Genomic DNA, 8,268 nt, shown 5'->3' on the forward strand with positions numbered 1-8,268 from the left:
TATTAAAAGATGCCCAATGTCACTAATATTCAGGTAATGCAAATCATAACAACAATAAGATATTGCCTCACCCTTGTTAGAATAGCTATCATCATTTACACAAGCAATAACAAACATTGGTGATGATATGGAGAAAAGGGACACTTGGCATACTGTTCTTGGGAGTGTAAATTGGTATAGCCACTATGGAAAACAGTATGGAAGTTCCACTAAAAATTGAACTGCCATCTGACCCAGCTAATCCCACTTCTAGGTATATGCCCTCCCTTTCTCCCCCCAAAACTGACTTAAAGTGATATCTGTGCCTCTATGTTCACTACAGCATTCTTCACAATAGCCAAGGCATGGAAACAATTTGAGTGTCTATTGATAGATAGATAAGTAAAAAAATGTGATCTGTATGCGATATTATTTAGCCATAAGAAAGGAAATCCTATATTTGTGACTATATGGATGGACCTTGACAGCATTCTAGTAAGTGAAATGAGTAATACAGAGGAAGAAAAGTATTGTATGATCCTACTTAAATGTGGACTCTAAATATATCAAACTCATAGAAACATAGAATAGAATGATTATTTCCAGGGGCTGAGGAATGGAAAGTGAGTTCTTTGGTCATGGGGTACGAACTTTCAGTATTAGATGAATAAGTTCTGAGGATCTAAGGTACAACATCAGCTATAGTTAACAATATGACATTGTTTATTTGAAAGTTGCTTTGTGAGTGGAACGTTGGTGTTCTAACCATAGTACCAACAAGAATAAAATGTAATTATGCAGGGTGAAGGATGTGTTAACTAACGTTATTGGAGTAAACATTTCACAATATATACATGTAAATTGTACCTGAATAAAGCTGGGAAAAAAGTGAAAGATAACCCACACAATGGGAGAAAATGTTTGCCAGTTATATATTGGAATTATATATAAAACATAAAATAACAGAGTTATATATAAAACATAAAATATGTTTATAACTCAATGTTAAAAAGGCAAATAACCCAATTAAAAATGGGTTTATAAAGGGATTTATATAGTCACTTTCCCAGTGAAGACATATAAATGAACAATAAATATATGTAAAGATGTTTAACATCATTAAGTATTTGGAAAATGCAAATCAAAACCAAAATGAGATACCATTTCTCATCAACTAGAATGGTTGCAATCTAAAAGACTGGTAATGGGCTCTCTGCTCAGCTCTCTCTCTCTGCCTGCCTCTCTGCCTTCTTGTGATCTCTCTCTGTCAAATAAATAAATTTTAAAAAATCTTAAAAAAAATAAAAGACTGGTAATACATTTTGGCAAGACTGTAGATAAATTAGAACCCACATACACTGCTGATGGGAATGGAAATAATTCAGGAGAATTTATAGAAAATAATTTGGCAGTTCCTCAAAAAAATTAAATGCAGAATTACCATATAACCCAGCAAATCCATGCCTATGTATCTACAGCCAACAAAACAACATAAATCCACACAAAAATTGTATGTGAGGGGCACCTGCGTGGCTTAGTCAGTTAAGCATCCACCTTTGGCTCAGTTCATGATCCTAAAGTCCTGGTATCAATCTTCATGTCAGTCTCCCTGCTTCAGTGGGGAGTCTGCTTCTCTCTCTCCCTCTGTTCCTCCCCCATCCTCTCATGCTTTCTCACCAATAAATAAATAAATAAATAAATAAATAAATAAAATCTTTAAGACATTATATGTGAATATTCATAGCAACATCATTCATGATAGGCTTAAAAGTGATAACGACTCTTATGTTCACCAAATGATGAAATGATACACAAAATGTGCTAAATATATTTATTGGCTGTAAGTAGTAATGAAATACTGAAACATGCCGTGATATAGATGAACTTTCAAATCGTGCTGAAAGTGGGGGTATAGCTCAGGGGAAGAGCATTTGACTGCAAATCGTGCTGAAAGTAGTCGGTTTCAAAAGGTTGCAATTAATAATCAAATTATATGATTCTATTTATACAGAACATCCAGAATTGGCAAATTCACAGAGGCAAAAAGTAAATTAATGGTCATCTTAGAGTTGGTGGTGGGGGTCATTGAGATGGAAGAGTTGGGGTATCTAATTGGTATGGGGTTTCTTTTGGGGGAGACAAAAATGTTTTAAAATCGATTCTGCTGACGGCTGCACAAAACTATAAATGTAGTAAAAATAATTAAATTGTACACTTTAAGTTGATGAACTGTATATGTGTGAGCTGTATTTCAATAAAGCTGTTACTGAAAAAGTCCTCAAGTGTTCACTATTACTGCCTTGGGCTTAGGAAGGTAGCTGTGGTGCGGGAGGGCTTTTCTTGGTGTTTGTGTTCTACTTTTGCCTTCTAACCTACCTACGCTTGTACACAGGAAGGTCTGTCTCTAAGTTCTGCTCCCTTCCCCATTGCTAGACTATGGTTCTCAGTGCTTTGCCAGGCCAGTCTTAGGCTGGCCCTGCATGCTTGGGTCTTCGGGTGGGACTTTCTTATCATGCTGGTGTTTCCTCTCCATGGCAACCAAAGCTTTCTTTGCATCTGGAAAGTCTTGTGTAGAAGAGATTTTCTGATTTACTCTCCAGTGGTAAGTAACATATAATGGCATTAATAGGGGGTTTAGGACCCATTATTATTATTATTATTAATTATTATTTGCTTTTCCATCAATAGTCGAATTGTTCTGTTTTTTCTTCTATCCTTCCACCAGCTACCATGAGTCTTGATGTGCACCCTACAGGTAACAGCATTTTAAAGACCTTTTCAGAAGTTTAAGGCTTTGGTTTGAAATGAGAAAAATGTCTGTGGTAGGGGATTAGGGGTGGTGAGGCTCTGTGCCCTTCCCACTGTGGCTCCTAATCCCCTCCTTCATATCTGCACTACAAAGCAGATGTGTGAGGGGGGGTATGTTCTGTTCTCCTGTCCTGTCACCAGTATGTCTTGTGAGCACCTGATGAGGTTCTATGAAAAACAGCCTCCAAATGAACCCATAGCAGTAGGTGGGAAAGCCGGTTCCTCTCCCTGTGCTCTGTCACAAACTCGTCAGCTGATTTTGTCTCTCCTGGGATGGGCCTGTCCATCTCTGGTTACTCCAGCTTCTCTAATGGGGTTAAGAGAAGGTGTAATTTTTAGTTGTTCCAGGTTTTTCTTACTGTTCATGGAATCTATGCTTTTCTTTAAAAAATAATTTAAAAAATTTTTATTCAAGTATAATGAACATACAGTGTTGTAGTAGTTTAAGGTGTATAATACAATGATTCAACAATTCTATGTGCTACTCTGGGCTCATCAAGGTAAATGTACTCTTTTTTTTTTTTTCTCATTAAACTTTTGTTTTAATGGGTCTCAAAATTCTATGACAGATTTTTAGTCAAGTTGTTTCCATCAAAACCCTCAGGTTGTTTTTCAGAGTCCATAGTCTCTTATGGTTCGCCTCCCCTTCCATTTTTTTTTTTTTTTATAAACATACACTGTATTTTTATCCCCAGGGGTACAGGTCTGTGAATCACCAGGTTTACACACTTCACAGCATTCAGGATAACACATCCCCTCCCCAATGTCCATAACCCCCTCCCCCCTCCCAACCCCACCTCCTCCCAGCAACCCCCAGTATGTTTTGTGAGATTAAGAGTCATTTATGGTTTGTCTCCCTCCCAATCTCATCTTGTTTCATTTATTCTTCTCCTATCCCCCTAACCCCCCATGTTGCATCTCCATGTCCTCATATCAGGGAGATCATATGATAGTTGTCTTTCTCCGATTGACTTATTTCGGTCGGGGGTGGGAGGTTGGGGGAACAGGTGGTGGGTAATAGGGAGGGTACGTATTGCATGGAGCACTGGGTGTTGTGCAAAAACAATGAATACTGTTACGCTGAAAAAATAAATAAATTTAAATACTGAAAAAAAAGTACGACTTTAAAAACTAATAAATTAAGGCTGCCGCACACACAAAAAACAAATGGTCCACAAGACATTCTCCTTGCCTTCTGAAGGTTTTATGATGCATTCCTATCATTAACCAGTCTTTTACTATTAAACTTATATGGCCAATTGGCACAAACAGTACTGAGACCATTCTTCCACCACTGATTAAGACTGGCGTGGCACGTGTTGGGGATAATATTCATAATATTTATTTATTAATTTATTTTATTCATATAAATTATATCAAAGTATTATGAATCATAATATTCATAATATTAATTTCTGAGCTTTCTGGGCAAACTTGGTGACCTTGCCAACTCCAGCTGCCTTGCTGCCTTCTTGTCCTTCTTGTTCATGTCACAAGACATGAACACGTCTTGTCATGACATGTTTATGACATGTCCTCATGTCATGAACAGCAAAACAACCCAGAGGAGGATAGTGTGAGAAGTTCTCCACACACATAGGCTTGTCTGGAACCATATCAACAATGGCAGCATCACCAGATTCCAAGAACTTGGGACCATCTTTCGGCTTTTTTCCAGAATGATGATCTATTTCTCCTTCAGCTCAGCAAACTTGCAAGAAATGTGGACTGTGTGACAATGCCGTATAGTTGCATATCCAGCACTGATTTGGCTTGGATGGTTCAGGATAATCACCTCAGCCATGAGTCCAGCTGCTTCCATGGGTGGGTCATTTTTTTTTTTTTTTTTTTTTTTGTCACCAGCCACACTGTCATAACAAACATCTTTGGCAGATACATTCTTGACATTGAAGCCCACACAGTCGCCAGGAAGGGCCTCACAAAGCTTAATGGTGCATTTCAACAGACTTTACTTCAGTTGTAACGTTGACTGGAGCAAAGCTGACCACCATGCCGAGTTTAAGAACAACAGTTTCCACTCAGCCCACAAGGACAGTACCAATAACACCAATTTTGTAGATGTCTTGGAGAAACAGATGAAAGAGCTTGTCAGTTGGATGAGTTGGTGGCAGAATGCAACCCAGAGCTTCAAGCAGTGTGGTTCCACTGGCGTTCCCATCTTTATGAGTGACTTTCCATCCCTTGAACCAAGGCATGTTAACACTTGGCTCCAGAATGTTGTCACCATTCCAACCAGAAATTGGCACAAATGCTACTTTATTGGGGTGGTAGTCAATCTTCTTAATGTAGGTGCTGACTTCCTTGATGATTTCCTCATATCTTTTCTGACGATAGGGTGGTTCAGAGGATCCATTTTGTTAACACCAACAATCAGTTGTTCTATATCCAATGTATAAATCAGAAGGGCATGTACATGGGTCTCCCCATTCATGGAGATACCTGCTTCAAATTCACCAAAATCAGCAGCAACATCAGGATAGCACAGTCAGTCTGAGATGTTTTTAATAAAGTCTCTGTGTCCTGGGGCATCAATGATGGTCATATAACACTTACTGGTCTTGAATTCCCACAGGGAGATATCAATGCTGATACCTTGTTGATATTCAGCTTTCAGTTAATCTAAGACCCAGGCATACTTGAAGGAGCCCTTTCCCATCTCGGCAGCCTCCTCAAATTTTTCATAGTTCTTTTGTTGATCTCACTACATTTGTAGGTTAGATGATCAGTAGTGGTAGACTTGCCTGAATCTACGTGTCCAATGAGGATGATGTTGATGTATTTTTCTTTCCCATTTTGGTTTAGATTTAGTGGAGGCTTTCACGACACCTGTGTTCTGGTGGCAAACCCATTATGAAAACAAGGATAAGTATACTCTTTTTTTAAAAAAATTATTTATTTGACAGAGAAGAGAGAGAGACAGTGAGAGAGGGAATACAAGCAGGGGAAGCAGGAGAGGGAGATGCAGGCTTCCCTCAGAACAGGGACCTGATGATGTGGGGCTCGATCCCACAACACTAGGATCATGACCTGAGCCGAAGGCAGACGCTTAACGACTGACTTACTCAGGCACCCCGGATAAGTATACTCTTAATTCTCTTCTTTTTCCATCTTTCTACTTCCCAGTGAAAGAGAAAATCTTTTGCCACTACAAATAATTTCATATTAATCATCTATATACATACATTCGTATTAACTGACGACTTTTTTCAATGGAAAGTACCACCAAAACCAGGAATTCAGTGTCAAATGATATGAGTATATTTACATTTTGGGGAGGTTATGTTTACTTTTATTTATCTTTATATTTTATCTTTTAAAAAAGATTTTGTTTATTTGACTGAGAGAGAGCACAAGCAGGAGGCGCAGGAGAGGGAGAAACAGACTCCCTGCTGAGCAGGGAGCCCAATGTGGGGCCCAATCCCAGGATCCTGCGATTGTGACCTGAAGCAAAGGTAGACACCCAACCAACAGCCACCCAGGCATCCTGGTATGTTTACTTTTAATTGCTTCTGCCAGATTTTTTCCTACATTCTACAAACATGGTAACAATTTATGTTTTCATCTCCTATCTCTGCTAGTAATAAATACTGTTTAAAAATATTTGCCAATCTTAGTGGTATAAAATTATATTTTATAGTTATGTTAAAGGTGAACTTACCTAATTAGTATTAATTTTGTCATTAAAATTTTCTATGCCTTGAATTGCCTTTTCCCATTTTTCTGCCTTTTCTATAGGGTTGTTTGTATTTTTCTTGTATTCTAAACAATCCTTGTGTATTTCAAATAAAAGCACTTATTTTGTCATCTGCATTATTTTTTCAAAGCCAGTCATTTTTTTTTATTATGCATTTTGACATACAAAAGTTTACATATTTACATGTTTTAAGTTTACCTGTAGGTTTAGTTTTCTTGTTTGGTTGAGAATGTCTTCTCTTCTTTAAATTTTTAACATGTACTCTTCTAGATTTTCTGCTAAGAGTTTCATTGTCTTGCTAAAAAATAAATTTAAGAGTATAATCTATTTGTATTTTTGTATATGGTATGAAGAAGGCGTATAATTTTGTTTTCTTTTTAATGTATAACCATTGTCCACGTATCTGTTAAAAAATATATCATCTTTCCCCACTGAATTCAAATACCCTTTTGTCATCTGTTAAATTATTACCTTTCCTTGGATTTACATTTGGACTTTCTGTTTGGTTCCCATAATCTATTCGTCTCTTCCTGTGCTCTATCACACTGATCATATTAAAGTGAATTTTTAGCATATTTTGATATTTGGTAAGGCAAGTTCCTATACTACCTTTACTCCTTTTATTTTGTTTCATGATATTCTTGTTTTTCTTAATTTATTACTCAATATAAACCTTAAGATACTTTTATACAATATCAAATCATATGATTTTACTTTTCTTATATTTTGGTTAAATTTCTACAATGAGCATGAATTTGTTATTTATAACTAGCAAAAGATACATAATATAAAAGAAAAAAATGTGAGAATATTGAGGGTAAATTTCCTGGCACTTACTCTGAGCTACAAAACTGGATTAGAGGGGCGCCTGGGTGGCTCAGTGGGTTAAAGACTCTGCCTTCGGCTCAGGTCATGATCCCAGGGTTCTGGGATCGAGCCCCACATCGGGCTCTCTGCTCCGCAGGGAGCCTGCTTCCTCCTCTCTCTCTGCCTGCCTCTCTGCCTAGTTGTGATTTCTCTCTGTCAAATAAAGAAAATATTAAAAAAAAACTAGATTAGATAATCACATTGTAGAATACAAGTGTTGAGGTAGATTAGGAGAATAAAGGTAAACATTCTGTGCTTCTGAAAGTTATAAAAGCACAAAACTGTGCACCTTAAGTGGCAAATGATATCAGATTTATATCCAATGGAACATTTCTGCAACATGAAAGGGGAAGTAATTTTTGGTTTCACACAGGGATTCCATGAATTGTGGTTTGCATGTCTCCTTGTGCAGGCGTCATGCTAATCTTCTCTGTATTATTCCAATTTTAATATACGTGATGCTGAAGTAAGTATGAATTGTGGTTTGATACTGCAGCCTGACTAGAGTGCCCAGGGTTTTGTTCCCAAGTTATGTTTCAAGGAACACTGGAATCTCTCTTTTGATGCATAGATATGTTCTTTGCTCAAATGTACATGGCAAATGCAGCTCATTTTGCTAATATCTTTGAAGAAGATATACATGTAGCTTCATTTCGCTCTATATTTCTTGAATTTAACTTCACATGGAATCTTTTTAGCTGAGTTTTTTTTTTTTTTTTTTTGAGGCATATCTTGAATCTTTAGCAGGACTTTCAGAAGATGCTTTAGATGTTGGTCCTGGAAGAGGTAGAGTGGGTACTCTTAGGTCAAAGAAACTCATTAAGCAATGGTTAAGATAGAGTATGTCACTAGAGTCAAACTACATTTATGTTAATTACTTACGGCTAACAGAAAATAAT

At 37.2% G+C, this 8,268-nt stretch overlaps 1 non-coding gene and 1 pseudogene across 1 annotated transcript; both read right to left on the minus strand.

Moving 5' to 3' along the window:
- Window positions 1-4,474: 4,474 nt before the first annotated feature.
- Window positions 4,475-5,464, minus strand: LOC123937132 (annotated as a pseudogene).
- A 2,272-nt stretch (window positions 5,465-7,736) lies between these two features.
- Window positions 7,737-7,839, minus strand: LOC123937800. The gene has a single exon (XR_006817589.1). It is a non-coding gene; the product is annotated as a U6 spliceosomal RNA (small nuclear RNA).
- Window positions 7,840-8,268: the final 429 nt, after the last annotated feature.

This window comes from Meles meles, chromosome 2 (genome assembly GCF_922984935.1).
Source record: "Meles meles chromosome 2, mMelMel3.1 paternal haplotype, whole genome shotgun sequence".
Taxonomy (NCBI): Eukaryota; Metazoa; Chordata; class Mammalia; order Carnivora; family Mustelidae; genus Meles; species Meles meles.